This window comes from Amborella trichopoda, chromosome 4, assembly GCF_054954075.1.
Source record: "Amborella trichopoda isolate Santa Cruz 75 chromosome 4, AtrichopodaSantaCruz75HAP2 v2.0, whole genome shotgun sequence".
Taxonomy (NCBI): domain Eukaryota; kingdom Viridiplantae; phylum Streptophyta; class Magnoliopsida; order Amborellales; family Amborellaceae; genus Amborella; species Amborella trichopoda.
The window spans coordinates 57,347,314-57,353,678 of record NC_142339.1 but is presented as its reverse complement, the minus strand read 5'-3'; positions in this window follow the sequence as shown (position 1 = coordinate 57,353,678).

The following is a 6,365-nucleotide window of genomic DNA, read 5'->3' as shown; positions in this document are numbered from 1 at the left end:
AGGAAAGGTTGAACCAAAATAAAAGGGTTGGACATGGTGTGGGAGGGTCTCACATTATCATTACTTTTTTTATTTTAAGCAAAATCTCAATATTCACTAATAAAGAAACAACCTTATTGCATAGCTTTGACATTATAGTAAGCGTTAAATGGGCCCGTCTTTGTTTGGGTCACACCTTATTGGACTCAAAAAGGCATTCCGAGAAGGGAAAAAAAAATGTCATGGAGTTCAAAACACATCAAATTGGCCACCTCGATTTTGATAGTTATAATTTAAAACGAAAAAATAGATTTTTTAACCGCAAAAATAGTACATCTTGTAATGTATTATCTAATAAAAAATTTTAAAAAAATTTCATACAAAACCCTAATTTCTCATATTATTTTATAGTAGACCTTCTTTTTCGTATTTCTTTCAAGCGACATAAAGAAATCCTTAAGGATTTCACCGTACCCCATCATCTCTTATCTCCCTTTTTTATTGACTTTTGACTATAAAATTAGCCCCAACAAATCTTTTTATATTATTTCATCTCAAAAACTTTTTTAATCTATCTTTTTCTCTTTCCACTTATTAAAAAAGTTTTTGAGTTGAAATGATATAAAAAGATTTGTTAGGACTACTTTTTATGATCAAAAGTCAATAAAAGAGATAGATAAGAGATAAGGGGGTACGGTGAAATTTTTAGGGGTTTTCTTATGCCGTTTGAACGAAAAACGAAATGAGGGTTTACCATAAAGTAATACAATGAATTAGGGTTTTATACCAAATTTTCTCACAAATTTATATAGAACCGAGGCTCTAAACAATCAAATTAGAGCTCATCTCAAAATATTCACTAAAAGAGATTGTTTTGATGCCCAAATATCCTTAAATTGATATCTCCACCTCACTATGCACGGTTATGAAAAAAAATGGATTTTAAGGTTTGAAAATAGTGCATCTTATAATGCATTTTTGGACCGTCAATTTTCAAGATTTTTAAGTGTTCATAGATCTTCTTAATCTACACTATTTTCTTAAGCTTTAAATTTTATAGTTAGAGATGAAAATATATTTTAAGCTATCACGAAAATCTCTAGTCTTGAAACCACATTTCTTGATACTATTTGAAGGTGCGCTTTACTTTGATTGTTTAGAGCCTCAGCTCTATACAAACCGCACCCTTATCTAATTAGATTGTTTGTTTTTCTCGTATTAAACTCTACAGTTACAGGAAGGTGATGTAGTTTCTAATGAAGTTACACTCAGAATATGAGATCATTCGAGCTAATATTTTGAATCATGAAACATTAGCCAATATGGATGTCTTTCTGGGTGAATTACTTCGTGAGGAGACGAGAATTATGATACATGCCACCATTGAGGGAGAGAAGGATATAAAGTCTGTCCTTGTGACTCAACAGGCTAGAGGAAAACCATCACAAAAGGGCCCTTCTTCGCTGCAATGTTATAAATGTAAAGAGTATAGTCATATAACATCCCATTGCAAGAAGAAATTTTTTTGTACTTATTGCAAACATCTTGGACAGATTATCATAGAGTGTTGAGGTCTTTCTCAGCGAAGTAACTGGGAATTAGATTCATGGAAACCTTTTTACAGGGCATACCAAGCTATTAATGACGCATCCAAGGGACTAATGGTAGAGACCCCTCCATCAAGTACTATTCATGACCCAAATACTATAATGTCCCAGACGTCAGCTATGTCAGATGATATTCGACAGTTGGTACAAAACTTTGAGTCTAGGGCTATCTCTTCCGCTTTATCTGTTATGAGCTTGTCCGGTATGAACTCTCACCTATCCCCTAATGTGAATCTCATTTAGTTTATTGACTCGGGTGCCTCTAATCATATGACCAAGGTGCACACAAGTCGAGCATCTACTTAATCATACCGAGGTAATTGTCAAATTCTCACCGTTAATGGGGAGAAATTGAATATTACTGGTACTGATAATCTCTCACTCTCTCTCCTTTGGTACACTTTTTATTTACGTAATATTATCTTGGTTCCTAAATTAATTATTAGTCTAATTTTTGTGGGCCAACTTGTCCATGATGGTTACAATATTCGATTTTCTTTGAATAAAAACACCAGTTTGCATTTTTTAACTCGAATAGATAAAGCAACTGCTCATTTCCATCTTATTTATAGTGATGTATGAGGTCCTGCTCCAATTTTATTCATAATGAGATATAAGTATTTTGTTTTGTTCATTGAGGATTGTACACGGTATACCTGAATATACTTTATGCTCCATAAATCTGAAGTATTCTCCTGTTTTAAAAGATTTTTATCCATGATTGCAACTCAGTTTAATATAAAATAAAAAATCTTATGGTCAGACTCTAGGGGAGAATACTTAACACATGATTTTCAAGAATTTTTGAAAACTCAGGGTATTCAATCGTAGAAAACTTGTCCCTATACTCCACAATAGAATGACATAACTGAAAGGAAAAACCGTTATATCTTAGAAGTTGTTAGGACCCTTATGCATGACTCTCGAATTCCTCATAGTTTTTGGGTTGAAGCTGCATCAACAGCTGTTTATCTCATCAATCGTCTCCCATCTTCGATTTTGTATAAAGAATCTCCATGTTATTTATTATTTCATGTTCATCCTGATTATTCTCTCTTGCATGTTTTTCGATGTGTTTTTTTTGTTCATCTTCCTTAACATGAACGAATAAAATTTTCTGTTCAAGCAGTCACTTGTGTTTTCATAGGTTACTATCTCAACCAAAGGGATTTTTATGTTATGATCCAACAGCTCGTCATGTACGTGTTTCTCGCAATGTTGTATTTCTAAAAAATCTCCTTTATTACTCTTCAATTGCTAAATCAATATGGTCCTCTGTTCCTTTCTTTCCAGATTTCTCAAATGCTAACGCCACTGATAAATCATCACAACCTTTGGTGCATCAACAACAAGACCAACAAAACAAATCCATGCCTACTCCATCTCATCAGTCAGACCCTACCTGTAAGTGATTCTCTTCCCTCCACTTTTCTCCTAATCCTGTTTCTGTTGATAACTTTACTTAGTTACGCCGTTCTTCACGTGTAACCCACCCACTTGATCGATATGACTTTTCTTTTGATGATTTTGACTTTTCGCTACAACGTAGAGTTTTGTTTACTTATATTGACCTCTCACCTATTCGTCAGTGGACTATATATCAGATGGATGTGAAAAATACATTTATTCATGGACATTTAAAAGAGACAGTATACATGCGACCGCCTCCCTGGTTTGCCATGACAAGTCTATGGTATGTCACTTGAAAAAAATCCTTGTAAGGTTTAAAACAAGCTCAAAGAGCTTGGTTTGAACGATTTCGACAGGTCGTTCTGAATGCTAGGTTGAAACAAACTGCTCATGACTATTCACTATTTACTCACCATTGTTCTTTAGAGATAACAATCCTTCTCATATATATTGATGATATTCTCATCACATGAAACAACCTTGATAATATAAGACACTTGAAAGAGCTTCTTAGTCACTCATTCAAAATGAAAGATTTTGATCCGTTGACTTACTTTCTTGGCCTAGAGATTCATTATTCCCCTAATGGATATATAGTTAACCAAAAGAAGTACACCAAAGACTTGATCAAACTTGCCAACTTATCTGATGATAAATGAGTGGATACACAAATGAAGATGAATGTAAATATAGAAAGGATGATGGAGACAAACTTCCATATCCCACTTTTTATAGATAACTAGTTGACAATCTACTTTATCTCACTATGACTCGTCCTGATATATCTCATGTAGTGCAGATCGTCAGCCAATTTGTTACAGATCTCGTCGCATCCACCTCTTAGTTGTCCATAATATCATTCGTTATCTACAGAGTACATGACATATATGCCAATTCTTCTCCACTAACTTTTCTCTCCAGTTACGAGCCTATGCTGATGCGGATTGGGCAGGTTGCCCAAATACTCGACACTCAATCACTAGGTGGTGTATATTTCTTGGAGATTTTCTCATATCATGGAAATGTAAGAAACAACAAACTATGTCGAAATCTTCTGTCGAAGCTGAAACCGAGCACTGTCCTCAGCTTGACGTGAAATTACTTGGTTGAAAGGTCTTTTACATGACCTCAATATTCTTCGTCAAACTCCTACACCATTGTATGCTGATAATATGAGCGTCATACATATTGCATCAAATTCAGTTTTCCATGACCGCACAAAGCATTGAGAAGTTGATTGTCATTTCATTGGTGAAAAATTTTTGGCTGGAGAAGTTACACTTTTACATATTACCTCTTAGCAACAATTTGCAGATATTTTACCAAGACAATGACTCGTGCTCGTCACGACTATCTCATTGACAAACTGATGTTGTTCAACCAACCTCAGTTTGAAGGGAAGTGTAGAAATAGTTGAACATCTTGAATTTATTTTATATATATCATGTATAGAAAGTTACTTACTGTAATTTATCTTGTTGTGCAAGTTATATCTGGTTGTATTACATATACATGTTGATAATGGTCAATAGTCAATAGATGTGGCTTTTTCCTTTGCTTTTTGCATGTTTAACACTCATTTCAAAAAAATTATGCCTCTAACTTATCTAATTTCATGTTGAGCAGTTCACTGTCACCATCTTTACAAATCAAAAAAGAGGTCTTACAAAATAAAAAAATTACAGAACTTTAAAGTGGTTTTTAAGGTGCTTTGAAGTTGTAACAGGATAGAAAGTTAGTATACATAAAACATCCATTATAAGGGTAGCATGTGAGAATGAAAAAATTAAAGAGATTGCTGCTCAGTTGGGTTATGGGGTTGGGAAGTTTCCTGTAAAGCATATGGGCCTTCCTTCGTGGGATCCTGTAATACAAAGGATTCAGTATAAGTTAGACTCATGGAAGCATAAACTTTTATCTTTGGGGGGAAGATTGACTCTTATCAAATATGCTTTAGCAAATATGCTTATATACTATATGTTAATCTTCAAAATTCCTAGTGTGGTGGCCAAAAGATTGGAAGGTATAATGAGGAAGTTTCATTGGGGGGGAATTCATGATAAGAATATATTCAATTTAGTTGCTTGGGATAGAGTTTGTACACCATTTTCTGATGGTGGTATGGGTGTAAGTAGATTGAGACCTATGAATGGTGCTTTGTTGACTAAATGGTGGTAGTGGTATGCCAATAAAAAGGATCAATTATGGATGAAGTTGCTTGGTGAGAAGTATGAGATTGATAAAGAATATGGGTTAGTAGGAAAAGGTCTAAATAGAAAAGGAATTTCTACCTTATAGAAAGGGATTGTGGCTTATGGGTCTTTTTTTCTAAGCTATTCAAGGATGGTGGTTGGGAATGGGATAAATGTTCCGTTGGCAGCAAAAGTGGATTGGAGAGTGTAACGTAAAAGTTCAATTCCTTTTACTTTTTGCAAAAACAACTTCAAAAAATATAAGGATTGTTAAGATGGCGATAGGGAAAGGTTTCAATACAGTTTCGGATATTATATATCCATATCAAAGGTGAATAATAGGGTGAGTGATGAGTATAGTCAATGTTTAATTTTGTTGCAGTAGTACTTCGATTGGCCTGAGGAAGAAGATAAGATTGTATGGGAACCTAGTAAAAGTGGGGTATTTGCAGTAAGCTCTGCATAAAAACTTCTGTTTTATGATAGGCAAAGATGGACTGATCAAGAAGCCTCAAAACTTTGGAAGTGGCCAATACCATTGAAGGTTAGAGCTTTCCTATGGCTGTTAAAACTTCGAAGGCGATTAATTGTTGATATGTTAAGGAAGCGAGGAAAGATTATAGTAAATGTCTGGTTATTATGTAAAAAAGATGAAGAATCAATTGGTCATCTGTTGTTTAAATATGATTTTTCTAATGGTATTTTGTGTTGAGGATTGATGTATTGTATTCTGAGGAAATATATCTGCCAAGGCCGAGTAAAAAAAATGACTCCAGAGGGTCGTTAAAAGCCCGAAGGGCTGCACATGGGATTCGATATATCTAGGATTTGATATATATCTGTACGAGGGTATTTTGGTAATTTGTACAATCTATCTGAGACTCGATATATATTGTTGCGATTGGGAGTTCATCTAGGGCTAAGGATTAAGGGGAAAATACAGATATCTTTGTAATTAGATAAAAACAGAGAGGCGTGAGGAAGAGAGTGTATTGTAACCCTATTTTCATTACCAGTAAAAAAACTCTAATCTCCCGTGGACGTAGGCACGTTGCCGAACCACGTATTTCTTTGCGTTGTGGTTGGTTGTTTCTTTCTTTCTTTTGTGTTTGTTTCTTCTTTCTTGTTTTCGTAGATTGCTTTTCGTTTCTACAATTTGGTCATGGTGTTTCAATTG